This window comes from Thalassophryne amazonica, chromosome 5, assembly GCF_902500255.1.
Source record: "Thalassophryne amazonica chromosome 5, fThaAma1.1, whole genome shotgun sequence".
In the NCBI taxonomy this organism is placed as follows: domain Eukaryota; kingdom Metazoa; phylum Chordata; class Actinopteri; order Batrachoidiformes; family Batrachoididae; genus Thalassophryne; species Thalassophryne amazonica.
In genome coordinates, this window is record NC_047107.1 from 81,539,465 (window position 1) to 81,562,697 (window position 23,233).

Here is a 23,233-nt window from a genome sequence, read left to right on the forward strand (position 1 = left end):
TAAAATACTATATATAATGAAATGACAAAATGAAGGGGATTTTGGGGCTTCAAAGGTTTTTATTTAAAACCAAGATATTTCAGCAGTGTTAGGCTTGATTCTGTTCCTCTTCTCTCCAGTTTTGAGAAGACTCACATGGCACAGAGACACAGAGGAGACGGGACCCCATTCATACAACATACCAGGACAAACAACCACACATGCACAAACAGTGACAGCAACAGTCTCTTGTCTAATTAGTGAGCATCCATACCCTAATCTAGAACACCATAGTGTTAATCCCCTTAAGAGCACTCAAAAACCGAATTGTGGTGATGGCCACAAACACGCAACCATCCACACACAGAGGCCCGGATCACAGCTAAATATCCAATCACTACTGTGGCTGGTGTGTTGGGCCAAGACAAGAGTACAGAACCTTACCATATGACATGGACCACTCTGGCATGTCAGACGTCATGCAGCCGACCGCGAGCACAGATGGAAATGGGTCCAGGACGAAATGGGTCCCTTTTGTGTGTGTGTGTGTGTGTGTGTGTGTGTGTGTGTGTGTGTGTGTGTGTGTGTGTGTGTGTGTGTGTGTGTGTGTGTGTGTGTGTGTGTGTGTGTGTGTGTGTGTGTGAGTGAGCTAGTGAAGCACCTCCCTACAGTTTTGACATGTCCATAAATATGCTGCAAAAAAGGCATTTTATTGCATATTAAAAATGGACAAAAGGCTGCCCCCTTAATAAGATGTCAGGCTTAACACTGGAGTACTTAAAATAGTGTAAGCTCCACTCAATTTGTTCAGATGTAGCCTCAAAATGACAGCTTGATGAAAGCCATAAGCTGGCACAAGTGAAACTTTGACAGCTTTAACTCCTTATATTCAATTAAATGGTAGCTTCTCTGTCACTGAACAACCAAATGCATACAACACGTGTTTTCAGCTGTTTAGTCTAAAATAATGTTATTTGCATACGTATTGAAGAAACAGGTTTTTGATTTTTATTTACTTTAATGATTCAAGTGTATTTATTTTGTCAGTGGCTTGCTGGATTCATGACAGCGGTGGCCGTTCTGGGGTCTTTGTCATAACCTGCTGTTTTAACACAGTAAGTAAAAAGAGATCTGTTCCGCTGCATCATATTTTGGGCTTTCCAGTTGTGTCATGGATATTGTGTTAATTGAATGTCGATCATTTATTTGTTAAAATTTTAGACTCAATTACATAAAATACCATGAACTTATAATTATTCTTGTCCTAATTATGGATGACTGGGTGCCTATTACAAAGACTATTACAGGATTGCATTGTTCAGTTTCACTGCTAACAAGAACATACTGTTCTGTGTTGAAGAGGGCTCTTAACATAGCCAATCAAATTCATTTTCACAACCAGATAAACTTATTTTGTAGGACAAAGCACTCCATGGTGCATTATTGTGCAACACGTATTTTAATATAGAAAAAGTAAACAGCAGTTTTTTTTCCTCCATTTGCATTTTTGTTTGTTTTGAATAGAAAGGGTCAGAGGAGGTCTCTGAACAAATGGAATAGAAGCTCAGGGACTGTGATGCTTGTTCGAACTGTGTTAAATGGGGTCGTGTGTGAATTACACCATACCTCTGCACACACTGTTTTTCCATTGTTGTGAAGGTTCCTGTTTTACATCAAATGTGAACTGTATATATTTGCATTCAATATAGTGATGAGTCAGTGGTCAACAGTTAGGCTGTTGTTGGCACATGAGCAAAGAATTTAGTTATTGAGCATGTTTTACGTGGGAGCGTGTCATTCTAACAGCAGAAAGTTGCAAGAACGTATGTGGCCGTGTGAAATTTATGACTGTCTGGTTGAATATATTTTGATGTTAATTTATGGTCTGTTAAAAATTAGTTAATATGGTACATGCACTACTGCACTTCAGTGAGCTTTCCTGACTTCTTGGTAGAGATTTATATTTAGAAGGTAAATGAAAGCAAAGGAATAAAATGATTTGAAAGAAAAGGACCAAGTACACCATGTGCCAGTCCAAAACATTATTGAAGATGTGAGAAAGAAGAAATTTATCCAGCCATGGTTTTGGAAAAAGTCTTGTGCTGTATTAGATGAGAAACTAATGTGCTTTTATAGCTTCTAGAAATGTATAACAACAAATGACCTTTAGGCCTATAGATTTGCGGTTTTTATCCCCTGCTGCTCGAAGGCCTGAAGGGAGATTATGCCGTGGCAATTTCCATCGATCTGTCCATCCATCCATCACAAAAAGGGTACAAGTGTTCTGAAATAAACTCTTCTCACAGTTTTAGGAGGAATTTTGTGAAACCTGGTGCAAGTCCTTGTTATAAGTTGCATATTATCATATCATTCAAGTTGGGCCACATTACCCCAGTTATGGCCCTTGATTAACAAATCTAGACTCTGTCAGTTTCATGAGTGGGTGCCTGCATTCTGAAATGAACTCCTCTCACATTTTTTGTTGGAATTTTGGGAAATTTGAAACAATTCTTTGTTATAGGTTGGTTATACACATATTGTAATATTGTGCAAGATTGATTTATGGCTGTTGATTAACAAACCTACACACTGCCAGTTTTATGAGTTGGTGTCTGCATTCTGAAATCATCATGAAACTGGTGATACAAAATGCAAAACATGCACTATGCATAATTTCTGAAATCACAGCCGCAGAAGCCTATAACGTCTTCTGGGTTGTCTTGGTGGCTTTCCTCATTTCAGCCACTCAGCCTCAAGAGTTAGGGTAATTTACTTATGGCTACCAACAGTTACACCAGATGCGCTTGTAAAGGACCATGTCTGTGTGTTTTCTGCCCTATCTTCAGCAAGTTATCTCCTCATAGTATGTTCAAAGTGTAACGTGAATGAAGTTCTTGTTGATTTTAAATCAAATTCAGGACAAAACTTGCTACTATTATTGATAAGAGCATGCAGACTGTCAGCAACTGTGGAGGAAAATCACGATCAATAATCAATAATTATTCATAAAACGTGTATAAAAATACAATAAAACCACACATCATTCGTCATAGTAAAACCCATAAATATAACACTATAAAGCATGTAAATAGTAATCAAACATGTAAAAGTCATCAAACACCAGTTTTTTTTTCGGGTATCGTTAAAAAAAATTTCAATTCACTGACATCAATAGCCTTTTGCTTTAACGATTCCCTTATTGGTCCTTCAGAGTGGCCATTGTTTTTGAGGGTGTTTGCCGGAAAAATGATAATTTCTCTACGTTGATTACAGACACTGTAATCAACCACGTCTGCCTGAACCAATGAAGCAGTGCTTCGATCCGCTGCTTCGTTGGTTCTTTGATTTGCTGCTCTTCAGAAGCGACAAGTCCGCTTCTTAACCCCTCTCAAAGCCATTAAAATATGTCAATTGTGAGTCACTTTTGTGTGGATTAAAGTGACTAACTGGGACTCTTGTCTTGTTGCAGTCAAGAAACAAGAATCGTCCTCCGTTCTGTTTGCAGAGCTCCAAACGCTGCACCGCTCTCTGCCGAGTCAAGTTAGACCCCGGTCGGAATTAATAACTTCAAAGGGAATCGCCACTTTAAATAAAATGACACCTCTTTCCAAACGTACAACAAACTACAATCAACTAAAATGTTTTTTCCTCCCAAAATAAAATGCCCTGCGTTCTTTATTAATTACATTTATGCTGATGTGCAACACAGCCCGCTGCAAGAGCTCGGCTCAGAAGAATGGAGTGATAGTCATGCCAATAATTTCTGAAAGGAAATGCGTTTGACAAAAATTACAGATTTTGTTTATTTCTATTTGTGTCCAGAGATCAAGGATCCACCATGTAGAGTTTATTTATGATTAAACTTTAAAGATCCAGTGACCGATTTCATATTTATTTACTTTAAGACTCAATAAAATGCTGACATAGAAAACCTGTAAAGCCTACTTTTGGTACACAGAAAATTCACAAGAGGTATCGATAAGGAATTGGATCGATAAGCGAATCGATAACGGTATCCCATCCCATACCTGTGAATGAAGCACTGGCTGCAGAGCAAAAGGTCGGAAGTGAAGAACCCCAAGTCCTCTCGCGCATGTGCAGCACAACCTCAGCCCTCAAGATCAGAAGTTGGCATTCCATCGCTCTACTTCTGTTATTATCACTTTATTTAATATGTGTACCCTTAATTTTGATGATATCATGCAAGACAAAACCTCGGGCACCCCGTGATCATTGGTGTCCCTTGAAGGGGGGCTCATGCCCCAGGTTGGGAGCAGGGCTCTACATAGTGTTGCATTAAAGTAATGGAGGAGGATATTATAAAAGTGTCACAGAACACAGCATGGTACAAAGAGCGTGACAATCAAAAATGCCTGACCTAAGCAGCTTCAGAGAACACATAAACTCTGCCTGCACATATTGTCACCAGTCACCTGCAGCAGTGTAATATTAGTTCAATGGCATATTGTTGTCACTGTCGGCAAAATAACTAAACAAAAAAAGTAGCAGTCACTCAGTAATGTATTAAAGAAGAAAATTTGTTTGTGATGTGTTTTGAACGCTAGAAATTATTTATAAAGTTCAATGTTCTTGTCCCTGAAAGAAATGGTGATAAATTACATATAACGCGACAGTCAGACTTTTACTCTCGTTGACTTTAACTGCATCCATAATAAAAGTTAATGACAGAAATAACAGATCGTAAAATGAAACATTTCTCGAGTAATGATTGAAGATTGTGTGGGGTCTGCCATAATGATGAGAGAAGCTTTTACAGTTGAATAATCCACTCATCTGAACACATTATGTTCTCTATCAGAATAGAAATGAGCTATTATTTATTGTAGATGTGTGTATTGATATCTGGGTGTTTGCGTTGATAATTTACTTTAATGATTAGAGAATCCGCTATTTTAAAACGGCCCACAATAATGCTTATTGGCACGCATAATTGTGCACACAGAGTGCTACAAATATTGTTAATGTTTAATGTTAAGCAGAGCAAAATAAAACATAGTCATGAACGACACAGGGCAGACTAGTATCTTCAGGGGAAACAAAAGTAAAGTTTTATCTTTTCAGATATTGTCTGTATTTCATTTTTAGATGATTCTGATGGATTTATTATGTGAATTTACTCCAAATTGATTCACTGTGTGAGGCTGGCCTGTGTGTGATGTTTTGGATGCATAGAAAAACATAGAATGTTATTTAACATTAGATCCTGTTGATGTGATGGGAGATTTAAATCAGGGTTCCTGAAATACCTGCAGTTGTGTGCAAGGATGCTTATTCGCCGTCTTTGGACGATTTTACGTCTTTTTGTATATTCTTGCCATCTAAAAGAAATGCAGGGCTGTGAAAAATCTGTGGATCCGCGAAATTCCGCGGATTTCATCATGGGGGGGAGGTGTTAGTGTTTTACTCTGTAATCATGATTGTCACTGTTTTGTTTTGTTTTTTTTTTTTACAGCAAAACACAACAAAACAGATCACATAACGAACATTTTGACAGAGTGGAATGTAGATGAAAAAATAAATAAATAACATACAAGAAAAAATAAAAGAATAAGGCATCCAGGTGATCATGTGTACAGGTCCCATTTGTTCCAGAGTTTATGGAAAATGTCCAAGATTAGGTTGAGCCCAAAAGTTATTTTTTCCATCTGCCTGATTCCAATGACTCAGTCCAGTCTTTGATAGTCGGAGCCGTTTGGGTCATCCATTTCTTCGTGATAGCTTTCTTTCCCGCTGTCAACAGTATATTCCATAAATATTTGTTTATTTTGTTCATTGTCTGAGTGTTCAGGCCCAGGTACATAGTTTTGAAGTCTCGCGGAATGGTGGTGTTATAGATACGTTGTAGTGCATTATTAATCTCCATCCAGTATTTTTGAATTACAGGACATTCCCAAAACACATGATAGTGGTGAGCCATTTGGCATCCACATCCTCTCCAGCACTGACTGTTTCCTTGTGAGTAGTGAATACTTTGACATGGTGTTAAAAAAAAGCGTGATACACTTTTCCAGCCAAATTCCTTCCAAGTATGAGAGTTGGTGGTCCTCCATTGAGATGTACATATCATTTCCCATTCCTCATTTGTTAAAGCAAAATTACCTTCATTTTCCCATTTATTTTTTAATGTAGATAGTATAATGATTGTCCAGTTTATTTATGGAGTTATATAATTCAGATATTATCCCCCTAGAAAGTTCTGACTTATATGCCTTAATAAAAAGATCAATTAGGGGATTACGGTCCTTGTTGCTTTGTTTAATTTCTAGGTTATAGTAGTTTCTTATTTGTAAGTACCTGTAAAAATCATTATTTTCTAAGCCAAAGGATTCTTTTATCTTTTCAAAGCTTTCTATGTAATTTTCTTTAACAATTTGATAAAACATTTTTAGGCCTTTCCTTATCCAGAACTTAAATCTTGAATCTGTTTTATTTGGCACAAAACTTTTATCATAAGCAAACCAGCTTATGATTTTCACATCCTTGTTAAGTTTGTGTGTTCTGATTAGTTTTTTCCAAGTATGAAGTACTGAATATATCCAGGGATTCTCAATCTGTTCAATCTGGCCCAGTTGTTTTTCATCTGCCATCAGAGCCTGCACATGAACATCCGGTAATATATTACATTCAATGTTTTTCCATTGAGCTTCGTATTTTGAGTCACACCAATATATCAGAGCTCTGATTTGGGCTGAGATGAAGTAATTCTTTAAACAGGGTAAACCCCAGCCACCTTTATTTTTTGTTAATTGTAGAGTTTTAAATCGAATACAGGGTTTTTTACCCTGCCAAATGAATCTTGAAATTGTTTTGTCCCACTCATCGAATAACTGATTTGGAATAGAAATTGGAAGGGTCTGGAACAGGTAGAGAAATCTGGGGAGGACGTTCATTTTTATAATTTCAATCCTTTGGCTTAGACTCAAGTAAGGGATAAGATTCCATTTTTCCAAAACTTTCTTAATGTTGTTAAAAAGAGGAGTATAGTTTTTTGTTAACATTGTATTTAGATCCTTAAGGAGCACCACACCTAGATATTTAAGGGATGTGGTTTGCCATTTAAAGGGGTATGTTTTTCTGAAGTCTGGAGGGGGTTGCCAATAGGAAAGAATTTCAGTTTTCTGTATATTCCGTTTGTATCCAGATAGTGGGCCAGTTTTATGAAAGAAATCTATTACATTGGGTATAGACGTGTTAGGATTGGTCAGGAATAGTAGGACGTCATCTGCATAACATGCAATTTTATGTTCTATACTTTTAATTACTATACCATTGATTGTATTTGTCTAATATATTGGGCTAATGGTTCCAATTATAAAGCGAATAGAAGTGGGGACCAGGCACAACCCTGTCTCACTCCTCGTTCCAGAGTCAGTGTGTTTGTCAAATAGCCATTAATTTTGATTCTTGAGGTTGGACTATCGTATAGGGCTTCTTCTATTTGAATTTTCTTTAACACTTGGAATAAGTATGGCCAGCTTACTGAATCAAATGCCTTTTCGGTGTCTAAAGTAATTATTACTGCTTTATTTCTTTGTTTTTGTATGTGATTCATTATGTGCAGGGTTCGTCTTATATTGTCTTGGGTCTGTCGTTTATAAATGAATCCTGTTTGGTCATTATGAATTAAATTTGGCAGTATCCTTTCCATTCTCTTGGACATAATTGAGGTGTATATACGATAGTCCACATTTAAAACTGAAATTGGCCTATATGAAGCACAGTCTAGTGGATCTTTCCCTTCTTTAGGTATAAGTGAGATGATGGCTTCTTTCCAGTTAGGAGGGATTTGAATTTTTTTGAGTTCCCAATTAAATGTTTTTAAAAGCAGTGGTATAAGTGGTTCTTTTAATGCCTTGTACCACTCTGAGGTGAATCCATCACTCCCTGGGGACTTGTTGTTCTTTAACATTTTAATCGCATTTTGTATTTCCAATATTGTTATTTCGGCTCCTAATTTTTTATTCTGTTCCTCAGACATGGAGGGTAAATTGAGACCATCCAAAAAGGTTTTTATTTTGTCTTCTTTACCTGCAGAGATCTTGGAAAAAAGTTTTTTATAATAATCTTCGAAAGTAGATTGTACGAGGTCTGTCAATAAAGTAACAGCCCTTTTTATTTTTTTCAAAAACTATATGGATTTCATTCATATGTTTTTACGTCAGACATGCTTGAACCCTCGTGCGCATGCGTGAGTTTTTCCACGCCTGTCGGTGACGTCATTCGCCTGTGAGCACGCCTTGGGAAGGAGTGGTCCCGCCCCCTCGTCGGATTTTCATTGTCTGGAAATGGCGGAATGAAAAGGACTTTTTTTCCATCAGAATTTTTCAGAAGCTGTTAGAGACTGGCACCTGGAAACCATTCGAAAAATTTATCTGGCTTTCGGTGAAAATTTTACGGGCAGCTTTAAGGACGCTCGGCGCACCACGCTCCGAGCTGCGACGACGCAGCACAAGCCACCGGACCATTTCTAAACGGATGGCTCTGTGGATACAAGACCATTGTGTGCTCTTTCTCTGGTTATCACAAGAGCTGGACATCAGCCATTTTCCGGCAGATTTCACTTTTAACAAGAGATTTTGTCATGGAAAGCTGTGCGGAGGCTTTGCGCGTCACGACCGATTCGCTTTGGAAGCGAGACAAAGGAACACCTCCGTTTTGGCGTGTCAGAGGACAAGTTTGGACATGTCCAGCTCTCCACAATTTCACTGATACTTACTGGACTGGTAAGCGTTGAAAGCCGAGATAGACATGTTAAGCTGCTATGCTCTCCCGCCTATTACCGCTTAACTTCATTCATATATTCCCAAACCAATTTATATAGCATTTGAACTGGTGTAAAGTGGTCAGAAACAAGTTATTATTAGGTTAGTCTCTAGATATTAACATGGAGCTCTTAAATTGAACTGACAGTTTAAAAGAAAGACTTTTAAGAGCTGAACACTATATAATTATGCGTAACATTGAAAATATTTTAAGTCTCTCATAGAATGTAACTTAGTTGAGAAAGAAAAATGTTACATAGGTAACCTTATCCATATAAAAAACAGGCACAAGTTTCAAATTTGTCAGCAAACTGAGCCCATGTGTGCGCTTTGCTGGGTTGTAAAGTCACATTCTACTTCTCTGAACTCCGTATCTTCTTAGCGAGTTCCTCAGCTTCCTTCGGTGTTTTAAGGGAGTATTTTTTTACCTTCAAATGTTACCAAAAGAGTAGCAGGAAATGCAAAGCCAAATTGGAGGTTCCTTCTCTTAAACTCCTCACAGACGTGACGAAATTCTGCGCGTTTCTGGCGCACTCCATCTGCCAGGTCTGGCGTGAAGAAAACTCTCCCATTTCCGTAAAAGAGGTCTTTTGTTCCCTGTCCCGATGATTCAGGAAACGCATAATCAGTGGCCTGGGTGGGCCTGTTTCTCTTCTTTTTTGCCCAAATCTGTGCGCTCTCTCTATCGTGAAAGTGGGGGGCGTAACTCGGAGCCCCATCAGAATCTTCGGGATAATGCGCTTGAGAAAATCTTCAGTATCCTCTCCCCTTTCTTCAGATTTTGGGATCCCATGAAGTATTAGATTCCCCCTGCGTCCTCTCGATTCAAGATCCAGAAGTTTCCTCTTCATGATATTGTTTTCAGCCTGCAGAGATTTCACCTCGGCTTTCAACTCAGTCAGCCTGTCTGTGTTGTCCGAAATACATTGCTCCGTCTCGGGTACGCGCTGATCACACCTGCCCAGGTCTCCTTTTAGCTCTTTTAGCTCCGCGTTAATTTGGTCAAATCTCGCATTGTATTCTGTCTTTAGTTCAGCTTTGATGGACACCATTTCTGCCTTGACCTCAACCAGCATAGCCATGATTTTGTCCAGCGCCGTATCTTTCGTCGCCTCTTCCCCAGCCACAAGCTCGGATGCAGGAGGACCCTCATTCGTGAGTCCACTGTGTGGAGACATAGGCTCCGTCATGTTAACGTTAGCTTGTGGGGCTAACTTCTCTCGGAGGCTGGAGTCCATCAGTTTAGGCTGCCTGAATGTCATTGAAGTTTTCGCTTTCAGACTTCCTCAAGCTTGCCATACCACAATAAGTGTCGTCCCTTTATTTTCCTTTTTTTTGGGAATAATGATACTTTTTGTTCAATTTCGGCGGAGAGACACAGGTGTGCGACCAGTTACACCCGCGTCACTGAGTTTTTAAAATGTCTATCGCAAAGTGTTCTTTTTTTTAACGACATCGTGCAAATTTTATAACACTTGGGCAGTCCACGGACACTGATACAAATCAGTGTCCTCTGAGGAAAAAAAAGCCTGGCTGTTGCGACAGTTGTAAAGTGAGACTGGTTGGTTGCTGCGGCGACGCTGTGTGTCTCCTTCATAAAGCTTTAGCTAAAGGTAGCATGTGGACATCTCAAACCTTTAGAGCCCTAAAGTTTTTAAAAGAAGACTTGTGCAGCACGTCTCTGTCACGGACCAACGACGGACAGAGAGAAGATGGCAAGAAAGATTGTTTGAAAAAGTCTAAGGACAAGAATCTGTGGAATTGTCGCTGGCTTCATCAACACACCTGAAAGATAAAAGAAACGGGAAAAGTGAACTGTGCCCTCAGAAAACACGGTAAGAATTTTTCTTTCTCTGGAAAATAAACATTGTGCTGTTCAAACAGGATTTTAGAAAAGATTGTGACTTTTTTCATTAATCTAGACTTTCTTTCATTGGGGAAAAAAGACTGGCTTTGAATGGATTTAGGCTGCATGAATTTACACAAGAATGTAAATGAGTTTTTATTAATGTAGACGTTTTTCATGGGAAAAAGACACAGTGGCTTTAAATGAATTTACACAAGAATATGTTGCTTTTTTACTATAAGCTATGTTAATCAAGGTATGTCAATCAATCAATAATTTCTGTATAAAATAAAAAATAAATTCAGGTTCAGATTCTTAGAGGCGTTTGGGCTCAGACTGAGATGGATAATTTAAATTTAATTTAATTTATTTGAATCCTCCGAGGCTGGTGATTCCATAATTTTTGCCAGGGGTTGTATTTGTAAACTGTTGTGTTGTTATAGTCTGTACATGCTCCTACAGGAGCATGTACAGATCACAAGAGAAATTTAACAATATCCCAATATCTCCCAATACAAGATGGTTACCATCTACATATTTCAGTAGAAAAAGTTCAAGTATAACACCTTCATACAACACAACTCAATTACTTTCCTCTAATACATATTTGGAGAATACAATTTCTTTGTATAAATATTTGAACCGGTTGATATCTGGACATCACTTGAGTTTCTCGAGATGATTATTCCATTTTTTTAGGACCACAAATGGAGACACAGAAATATTTCCTGGTTGTCCTAGCGCTAGCAATTTTAAAATGATACTAACCCCTTAAATTATGCATTCCTTCTCTTTGCGTAAAATATTCCTGAATTTTAACTGGTAATTGCTTATTTTTTGCTTTATACATCAATTGAACAGTCGTAAATGAAATCATATAAAGTTTTATCTTCAATGCAGTGGACCTTTTCGCTCTGAACCCATATTGACTGTCCTCAAGCAAGTTGTCGTTCAATAAATTTATACAATCTGTTATAAAGTTTTTCCAATATCTTAGAAAATTGTGACAATATAGACACGTGCCTGTAGTTAGTAAAAAGATGTTTGTCCCCAGATTTGAATAGAGGTATCACTTTTGCCACTTTCATACCATTTGGGACAATTCCAGTTTGAAATGATTTATTAAATATATAAGTTAATGGTTTAGCGATTTCTGTAATTATTTGCTGTACTAAGTCCATATGTACATCATTATGATCTGTTGACTGTTTGCTTTTACATGTGCTGACTACCATAATAATTTCCCTATCATCAACTGAGCCAAGAAACATTGTGTATGGATTTCTATCAATTAATTGGTGGTTTACCCAAGTAATGTGGGGAATGTCAGCTGCCAAATCTGGTCCAACATCAGCAAAAAATGTATTAAAACTGTTCACCACTTGGTTCATGTCATATTCATTCATCTTTGTTATTATAAGTAAACTATGTTGGGTAGTTCTTTGCTTTGGATTTATTTGTTAAAATACTATTCAATATTTTCCATGTTTCCTTTATTTTTATTATTGTTTAGTATTTTTCCAAAGTGAGTTTTTTTTTTTTTTTTTGTACAGTTATGCATAATGGTTGGTAATTTATTTTTATAGTGCTTAAATTTAATCTCTGCCTCTCTTGAATTACTTTTTCATCTTACACGCCTTTTACAGCCCTTTTCTTATCCATGGATGAGCCTTATATTTATTATTTGCACTGCAAGGTGTAATTGGACAATTTTTGTTCTATATATCAAGAATTTTTTTTTTCAAATTTGGCATGTGCTAAATTAGCATCATTCCCCATATAAATGGAATTCCATTCCTGCAAACGTAAATAATTTTTAAGGCAATAATAGCTTCTTCAGATTGCAGACGTTTTCGATATTGTATTTTCTCATTGCATTTTTTATTTAAATTTTAATCAGTTACCATAAAAATTGGTAAGTTGTCACTAATATAATTTATTAATAAACCACTTATTATTTTGGTATCGGTATCATTTGTAAGTACGAGGGCTGTCCATAAAGTATAGGTCCTTTTTATTTTTTTCAAAAACTATATGGATTTCATTCATATGTTTTTACGTCAGACATGCTTGAACCCTCGTGCGCATGCGTGAGTTTTTCCACGCCTGTCAGTGATGTCATTCGCCTGTGAGCACTCCTTGTGGGAGGAGTCGTCCAGCCCCTCGTCGGAATTCCTTTGTCTGAGAAGTTGCTGAGAGACTGGCGCTTTGTTTGATCAAAATTTTTTCTAAACCTGTGAGACACATCGAAGTGGACATGGTTCGAAAAATTAAGCTGGTTTTCGGTAAAACTTTTAACAGCTGATGAGAGATTTTGAGGTGATACTGTCGCTTTAAGGACTTCCCACGGTGCGAGACGTCGCGCAACGCTCTCAGGCGCCATCGTCAGCCTGTTTCAAGCTTAAAACCTCCACATTTCAGGCTCTATTGATCCAGGACGTCGTGAAAGAACAGAGAAGTTTCAGAAGAAGTCGGTTTCAGCATTTTATCCGGATATTCCACTGTTAAAGGAGATTTTTTTAATGAAAGACGTGCGGGCGGATTGCAGCGTCGGCTCGCAGCCGCCGCGACGCTCCGCCACAGGAAAAACACCTCTGTTGGAAGCCTTAAGGACAAGTTGGAACATGTCCAACTGTTAAACAATTTCTCATATACTCACTCCACTGAAAGCCATCAAAAGCCGCCTGGATTTTACAAATGGTTATCAACACGAAGGTCCTATACTTTATGGACAGACCTCGTATATTATCAATGAGGGTAACTGACTGAGAAGTTATTCTTGAAGGTCCAGTAATTTTTGGAAATTTAAGCTGTACAAGGTATTAATGAAATCCTCTGTCCCTTTATGTTGATATGGATTTAAGAGATCAATATTTATATCGCCACAGACAAATACTCTTTTTATTACCCCTCTGTGAAAAATATTTCTCAATCCAATTTTGAAATTCTTCAATATTTGATCCCGGACCTCTATGTGCAGCTAACAATCATATTTTTACCTTTCCCCATACATATTTCATTTGTAATACATTCCGGAAGATTTTCTACGGCCATTGTGAATGAATGAATGGATTTATTCAGCACACACACACACACAAATCCGAAAGAACAGAAACATACAAATAACATGAATGTTATATAAACAAAGCCTGTGAGTCCAAAAGGGTGTGGGCAGAAGCAAAGCTTATCAATGCCCACCCCTGCTAGTACAAGTCCAACAATTATAACAGTCATAACATAAACACAAATTCGCAACACACTACATAACACACAGACATACACTTCAATATTCAATTACACTTCAATTCATGTATAAGTATATTATGTATATACACTCAACAAAAATATAAACGCAACACTTTTGGTTTTGCTCCCATTTTGTATGAGATGAACTCAAAGATCTAAAACTTTTTCACATACACAATATCACCATTTCCCTCAAATATTGTTCACAAACCAGTCTAAATCTGTGATAGTGAGCACTTCTCCTTTGCTGAGATAATCCATCCCACCTCACAGGTGTGCCATATCAAGATGCTGATTAGACACCATGATTAGTGCACAGGTGTGCCTTAGACTGTCCACAATAAAAGGCCACTCTGAAAGGTGCAGTTTTGTTTTATTGGGGGGGGATACCAGTCAGTATCTGGTGTGACCACCATTTGCCTTATGCAGTGCAACACATCTCCTTCGCATAGAGTTGATCAGGTTGTCAATTGTGGCCTGTGGAATGTTGGTCCACTCCTCTTCAATGGCTGTGCGAAGTTGCTGGATATTGGCAGGAACTGGTACACGCTGTCGTATACGCCGGTCCAGAGCATCCCAAACATGCTCAATGGGTGACATGTCCGGTGAATATGCCGGCCATGCAAGAACTGGGACATTTTCAGCTTCCAAGAATTGTGTACAGATCCTTGCAAAATGGGGCCGTGCATTATCCTGCTGCAACATGAGGTGATGTTCTTGGATTATGGCACAACAATGGGCCTCAGGATCTCGTCACGGTATCTCTGTGCATTCAAAATGCCATCAATAAAATGCACCTGTGTTCTTCGTCCATAACAGACACCTGCCCATACCATAACCCCACCGCCACCATGGGCCACTCGATCCACAACATTGACATCAGAAAACCGCTCACCCACACGACGCCACACACGCTGTCTGCCATCTGCCCTGGACAGTGTGAACCGGGATTCATCCATGAAGAGAACACCTCTCCAACGTGCCAAACGCCAGCGAATGTGAGCATTTGCCCACTCAAGTCGGTTACGATGACGAACTGGAGTCAGGTCGAGACCCCGATGATGATGACGAGCATGCAGATGAGCTTCCCTGAGACGTTTCTGACAGTTTGTGCAGAAATTCTTTGGTTATGCAAACCGATTGTTTCAGCAGCTGTCCGAGTGGCTGGTCTCAGACGATCTTGGAGGTAAACATGCTGGATGTGGAGGTCCTGGGCTGGTGTGGTTACACGTGGTCTGCGGTTGTGAGGCTGGTTGGATGTATTGCCAAATTCTCTGAAACGCCTTTGGAGATGGCTTATGGTAGAGAAATGAACATTCAATACACGAGCAACAGCTCTGGTTGACATTCCTGCTGTCAGCATGCCAATTGCACGCTCCCTCAAATCTTGCGACATCTGTGGCATTGTGCTGTGTGATAAAACTGCACCTTTCAGAGTGGCTTTTTATTGTGGGCAGTCTAATGCACACCTGTGCACTAATCATGGTGTCTAATCAGCATCTTGATATGGCACACCTGTGAGGTGGGATGGATTATCTCAGCAAAGGAGAAGTGCTCACTATCACAGATTTAGACTGGTTTGTGAACAATATTTGAGGGAAATGGTGATATTGTGTATGTGGAAAAAGTTTTAGATCTTTGAGTTCATCTCATACAAAATGGGAGCAAAACCAAAAGTGTTGCGTTTATATTTTTGTTGAGTGTATATATAAAGCGCCAAATCACAACAAACTTGGCCCAAGTCACTCCACTCAAATAAGGACCAACCTTGCCAACCCCCACAGCAACCACTAGGCAACTGTGGTGAGGTGAAACTCCCTCTTAGGAAGAAACCTCAAGCAGACCAGGCTCTAGGGGGTGACCCTCTGCTTGGGCCGTGCCATATATATATATAGATATATATATATATATATATATATATCTCGTACACATATTGTCACTTGATCTTTAATTTTGTATTTAAGCCTTTTATCAACATACAATGCTACTCTACCTATTCTGCTATGTCTATTCAGATAATTAAATTCATAACCCTCCAATTCATAATTTAAATCATCGTCAGCAAGCCAAATTTCCGTTTTAGCAATTATACTGAAAGGTTGCCAGAATTGTTTTAAGTAATCTTTAATAATCCCAAAATTCTTGTTCAAACTCCTACTGTTAAATTGGATTATTGAGAACTTCCCATCACTTATTGTATTATTGTACTTATTATACTTATTGTATACTTATTGTATTGCTCCTCAGTATAATACTGACATTTACTATTCACAGAAGAAAAAAATGATTATCTGGGTCTATCTCATATTCCAAATCTTGTATATGATGTTCAATGTACTGAAAAGGTTGTAATTCCTGCTAGTGCAGCGGATAACCGAAAAATGCTTCAAAGGGTGATGCAAGCACCAAATTTGGCACACATACTCCTTAGGCATTACTCTTTTAAAAATGCCGAGTGGCCACACGAACTTTCAGTAGGCGGCTAAGAAGGGGTCAGTTGAAGAATTACACAGGGGTCAAAATTTAAAAATGCTCCAGTCATATTGAAAGGTATTCCATATTATTTGTCTGATCATAACGATTCCAAAAAGGTATAGTTTGGAGTATCTGTGAATTAATGTTCTGGCGTTATGGGGTAAAAACAGCAAGAATGTTGACAAAGATCACTTTCAATTTGTACAGGGGTCAATAGTTAAAGTTGCTTCAATTTTGGTAAAAAATAATGCAAATTATTAGTTGAGTGAATATGGTTTAAAAAGTAATAGTTTGCATCATGTATCATGCTTAGTTATCATGTTACAGAGTAGCATATGTCACATGTCATAGAATCCAATGGATGCCGACATTGTTTAACCTTTACTTTGCAAACCAAGCATGCAGCACATTCAAAATTATTCCATTTATTAATCCTATTAGCTCAACCAGTAATTTGCACCACTTTTTACCAAAATTGGAGCAACTTTAACTGCATCAATTTTCTCATTTTACAAACCTCCTTCAACAGACCCAGCAATTCGTTCTGTTTTCTGACCATGACACTCAGTTCTTCCAACATAAAATTCAATGACTGTTGTATCTCCTCTAGTTCTTCTCCGCTTATTATCTTTTTAGGTGGCATGATGGACAGTGGGCAGCCTGGTGATTTACGGATGGTAGGCTAGGCTAAGCTAGCCTAGATTAGCTTGTGCCTTCCCAACTTCTCCGCAGGAACTCGAAGCCGGTGTTCTGTCGAGATGAGGTGCGTCGTCGAGATGAGGTGCCTCGTGTAACTGCACGTGTGCACTGAAAAAATTACTTGACGAAGTTAGCTTATTTTGATGGGCAAGTAAATGTATAACTTGTTCATCCCAATGTAGTAATGTATAAAATCTACTAACTATAAAATGATAAGTATTTTTAACCTGGAGTTAGCTTATTTCGACAGGCAAAATATACATATACATACATTTATGCTCCTAACGTAAAATACAGAAAATGTTTTACTTACTAGGCTATAAATACATTGAATACAATTAATAAATAAAAAAACTTTGATGGAAAAAACAAAAAACAAACAAAAAAACAAAATGCGCATGCACAGTTGCACGTCGAGCGAGTTACATCATCTCCCCATATGCACTTGCGCGAGGCACCTCATCTCGACGGGTGACATCTTCAAGTCTGGGGTAGAGCGATGTGCGCATGCGCACGCATCCGCAGTAGCGCGATGCACCTCATCTCGACGGGACACCGGCTGCCGATGCTGGTGCCGTCCTCCGACACTGCAGCGAGTCACGGTTTGGCTTCCGGAGTGTTGTGGGCTCGGCTTAAAGTCTTCGCTTGACCGCGGGCTTGGCTTGCGGCCATCGCTCAGCCCGCTGGCTCGGCTTGCGGCCTCCGGCGAGTCGCAGGCTCGGCTCATGGTCTTTGCTGGGCTGCGGGCTGTTGGCGACTTCTGACGGCGAGCTTCCTTCTGGTCGACCCCCTGCTCCGCCATAGCGCTGTACTGGTCCTCTGACTCCACCTGGGCTGGAATGGGACTTCGATTCGGCATCGAATTGAGGTGCTGCATGCGAGGTGGTCTGTTACACTGCTGTGGACCGCGATGTATCCGCGAATCTGCCGCGTGGCTGAGCTGGGCCTCCTACACTTGCGGGGCTGCCTTTGGTTGCCGCAGGCGGGACGTATCTGCTACGCCGCTGCTGCAAGGCCGAACTGGGCCTCCGGCGCTGTCACGGCTATCGTCGGCTGGGTTGCTGGTTCGCCGGCCACCGAGGGACCGTGGGCCGGGATGTGCCTGTGAGTTTGACACGGACTTGGATGGCGGACTTGGCCCTGCTGCCAGCTACAACTCGCTTGCTGCTCCACTCTCTGCTCACTGCTCCAAAATTCAGTCTATTGCATATGCCATTTTGCTCAATCATCGTGCCCTTCCCTCATTTCTGCATCATAATCTTGCATCACCTGACAGCAGCACAGCATTAAAACTCCTGCTGCTGTCCACATCGATACAGCCAGAGCTTTCAGTGGAAGATGTCAGACCTCAGACTCTGACATGTACTCCACAAATTTTGGCAAGTTAAAAAAGTGAAATTTGGACTTCAGTTGAACGACATAAAAGAAAGTTGGACGTCCACCTCATTGTGTGCACTGCACTAGGGCTAAACAATTTTTGAAAATATCTAATTGCATTTTTTTAATGACAGATATTGTGATATAATTCTTGAAAATTAACCTTCAGCTCAGTTTTCACTGTGTACATGTTAAGGCTCTATATTGTCTCTCAAAAGTCGATACAATTGGATAAGTATAATTGGATGTCCCTTACTCAATATAATAATAATAATAATAACTCAAGATGGCGGCAGGAGTAGCAGTGCGTGCTGGAGGAGCTGGCGGCCCTCAAGCAAAATCTGAGATTTTTGTGTATGAAACTGCAGATGGGAGAGTGATTATAGAGGATGAACTTTTAAATTTTATTGTAATTAAAATGAGAACTTTGACGCAGGACAAAATTGTATTGCTAGTCTCAAGCAATTTTTCTTTTGAGTGGATTGAAGAGTCTAAACGTCTGCTGTTTGAAATGTGCGCGTCTTCAGTACGCTACATCAGGAATAAAGGCCCCCAAAAGGACGCAAATAACATCAAAGACTGCCTAAAGGTGCTTAACGAATGTGGAGAGGATATTCCTAGGTTCATTTCTCATTTTTTGGATGAGTTACCCCCTGTCGGATTCGACAGTTTGGATGCTTCCGCTCTGCTCAGTCGAGTGGAGCGGTTGAGCAGGGAATTGTCGAGTTTGAGAACGGCTATGGAGACTCAAGCCAATGTTAATGAGAACCTTGGTGCGAGCACAGTGGCTTTGAATTGCTGGCTGGCGGCTGTCGAGAGTATCTGCGGTTTGCCCGAGTGGTCGGACGGAGCGTCGGCGGAGGCGGAAATACCGTCTCTTGCACCTGAGCCATCGGGAGAAAGTGAGGACGCGCTGCTGGCGTCGCAAACATGGAGCACAGTGGTGAAGAAAGCGCCCCGCAAGCGCACGAGGTCTCCAATTGCAGTGACGCTGTGTAATGGTGTGAGAGTGGACGCACGCCCTAAGAAGGAGCAGCGCAGGAATATTGGTATAATTGGTACAGGAGCCGAGGACGACATCCCAGTGATTAGAACTAAACTGGTGAGTGTGTTTGCCACTCGGTTTTCTCCTGAGCTGGAAGCTGACACCCTATCTTCTTATTTGTCTGGGAAGCTGGGGAAGTGTGTTACGTGTCGGAAGATTGTCTCCAGTCGCAATCGATTTAGCTCATTTCAGGTCACGACAGAGTGTAATGAAGTGTCTGAACTTTACGATCCACAACTTTGGCCAGCGGGGACCTATGTACGTCGATACTTTGAGCCACGCAAACCCAGAGTGAATGCTGGGAGCATGGCACTTGGATCAGGAAGTGAGGCGGAATTGCAGCGCCCTGTATCTGTGATCGGACCTGGCGTTTCAGGAGAGCAGCCGTGTCCCGGCACAGGAAAAAAAGAAGAGAAGAAAAAAAAAAAAAAACTACCCTCAAATAAATGATTGTTAATATTGTGTCATATAATGTGCGTGGACTGCGCATGGGACATACTGAGACTGACAAATCACGCCGTCTTGTGGTGGACAAATTGTTAGAAAAGTGTGATGTACTGTGCGTTCAAGAGACGTTTTTGGCAAAGCAGGACTTAGAAGGACTTAACTCTATGCATGCAGATTTTTATGGAGCAGGGGAATCTACCACTGACTGCAGCACCAAGTTGGTGCGGGGTAGAATCTCTGGAGGTGTTGCAGTGTTGTGGCATAAGAGATTGGACCGGCTGATTAAAGTGATAAGATTGGATGTTGACTGGGCCATAGGAATTGAGTTCAGTTGTGGAAATAAAAAGTTCATTATACTGAATATATATACACCCTATGAAAGCCCTTATAATGAGGATGAATACCTTAATAGGTTAGCCTGCATTGGGTCATTTATTCAAGACAATCCTTCTACTTGTGTTTATATCTTGGGAGATATGAATGCTGATGTGAGTGACTGTAAATCCTTATTTGGTAACCACTTAAGGCAGTTCTGCTCCAATAATGATTTGATTCTTTCTAGTGAAATGCTTTTGCCAGTGGACAGCTATACTTATATCAGTGAAATGTGGCACACAACATCATGGCTAGATCACTGTATCTGCTCTGAGGATGCACATGACTCTTTAGAGGCTATGAGGATAAATTATGAATTTGCTATATCAGATCATGTCCCTTTCTCCTTGTCTTATTTGCCCATGAATAATGAGACGCAAGAAGGAAAAATTTATTGGGACAAGCTGAACGCGCAGGATTTAAACTTGTATCACATCCAGTCTGATTTAGGGTTAAGTAATATTGAGTTACCAAAAGCGCAGTGGTTTGTTCTGACATGAATTGTAAAAATGCACAACATGGCGCAGAATTGTGCATACTGTATGAGAAAATTATAGATTCTCTTCTTATTTCTAGTAGGTCCTTGTATAAAACTAAAAAGTTCCAAGCCAAGCCGGGGTGGAATGTGTATGCAGAAGAGCTTCATGCTGAAGCTAGAAGGGCTTTTAAATCATGGGTTAAATTTGGCAAACCTAGACATGGTCCTGTGTTTGAACATAAGAAACGGGCAAATGCTCATTTTAAATATGCCTTGCGTTTTATTAAGAGAAATGAAAACCTCTTGAAATCTGAGTCGCTTGCAAGGAAACTTCTGCAGAATAGTCCCACCGAATTCTGGAAAGAAATAAAAACAATGAACAATTTAAAAACATCCTTGCCAACTAATATAGATTGTGCAAATGGTCTTGATGAAATTATTCAATTATGGCGGAATCATTATTATGAATTGTTTAATTGTATTAAAAGTAATTCATTTGTGATGAACAGTATAGATAAACATGAGGAAGTGGTTATTTCTACACAAGAAATTAGTGATATTGTTATGAATTTGAGTAATAAGTCATGCGGTGTGGATAAAATATCGGCTGAGCATTTAAAATTGGCAAGCAGGAAATTGTTTTCCTTGTTGGCTATCTGTTTCACTGGGTTTTTAATTCATGGTATTTTACCTAATTCTATACTCTCTGTATTCTTAGTGCCTGTTGTTAAGGATAAGTGTGGTAAAATAAATAATAAAGATAACTATCGGCCTATTGCTTTAGCCAGTACTGTATCCAAAGTCTTGGAAAGGGCTATACTTAAGAGAATGGAGAAGTATTTGGTGACATCTGATAATCAATTTGGTTTTAAGTCAAAACTTGGCACTGATATGTGCATTTTTGCTCTTAAGGAGATTTTAGACTTTTATAATCGGTGCAATACTACTATTTTTATGTGTTTTATTGATGCCTCAAAAGCATTTGATCATGTAAATCATGATAAATTGTTTTATAAATTGTATAATAGAGGAGTTCCGAAGTATTTATTGAGAATTTTAGTGTATTGGTATGCTCACCAGTCTGTATGTGAAATGGGGAAATTATGTATCTTCCCCCTTTCATGTGAGGAATGGGGTAAGACAAGGTAGTATTCTTTCACCTTGCCTTTTTAATGTGTATATGGATGATCTATCTAATCTGCTGAATCAGTGTAGGACGGGCTGTGGGGTTGGCCATACAACCATAAACCACCTAATGTACGCTGATGATCTTGTAATTTTCTCCCCGTGTAGTGCTGGGCTGCAGCAGTTGTTGAAGGTTTGCTCACAGTATGGTTTGGATTTTGACATTAAATATAATGCAAAAAAGAGCAACATCATGATTGTCAGAAGTAAGGAGGACTCGAAATCGTGTTTTCCTGCTTTCTTTCTGTCAGGCAGCATTCTCCAAGTGTGTGATGAAGTAAAATACTTGGGACATTACATAACTGCTGACCTGTCTGATGATAGAGATATGTACAGGCAGCGGTGTATTCAATATGCACAAGCAAATATGCTTGCTCATAAGTTCTCTATGTGCTCTGTATCTGTTAAAATTTCACTCTTTAAAGCATATTGCACTTCAATGTACACTGCCCATTTGTGGCGGCATTTCAAACAAAGCAGTATGCACAAACTTCAGGTTGCATACAATGATGGCATGAGAATACTGCTTAAGGTGCCGAGATGGAGTAGTGCCAGTCAGATGTTTGTAAATGTTAGTGTTCCAACTTGTGCTGCTGTGCTCAGAAACTTCATGTACAGATGTATGTGCAGATTTACAGATTGTGTAAACAGTATCATTCATATCCTGACCAGTCCTGTACAGAGCTCGGTCAGGTTTTCTTCTAGGCTGTGGAAACATTGGCGTATCAGTTTATATGGCCATGGACGAAATTGGTCTTTTTATTGTTGTTGTTTTTTTTTTTTTTTGTATGTTCTTTTGTGTTATTATGGACCTTGTGTCTGAAATAAAGTTTGATGATGATGATGATGATGAATATGCATCACGATATGGTTACATTTTTGTGCTTAATACTGCTTATATAAAGGCTATTTGAATGACTGCATGAATTGCAGCATGTGGTGTTTGTATGTAACCCAGCTTTTTAATAGTTTGCTTATACTGCTTAATGTGTGTTGTATTAGTATTTTCTTTTGCACATTTTCACCTTTTCTTTGCTTTTAGACAGTGGTGGGCGCAGTTCCGCTAATCCATTAACCACTATTTATCGAAGCTAACTTTTTTGTTAGCAGATTATCTTTTCAGCTGACTTCAGAAACCATCAGCGGACCAATTAGTAGGGGTGTCGGAAAAAAATCGATTCACGTCCGATTCACTTTTCTTATTTATTATGATTCTGAATCGATCCAAAATGTCCAAGAATCAATTTTTAAAAAGCATTTTTTTAAAACATTTTCTTGCTTACTCACTGCTTGTACTG

At 39.4% G+C, this 23,233-nt stretch overlaps 1 pseudogene; it reads right to left on the reverse strand.

Annotated features, from left to right (window-relative positions):
* The window catches only part of LOC117509971, a 53,203-nt pseudogene extending 35,316 nt beyond the window's left edge, over positions 1 to 17,887 (reverse strand).
* Between the last annotated feature and the right edge of the window lie 5,346 nt (positions 17,888 to 23,233).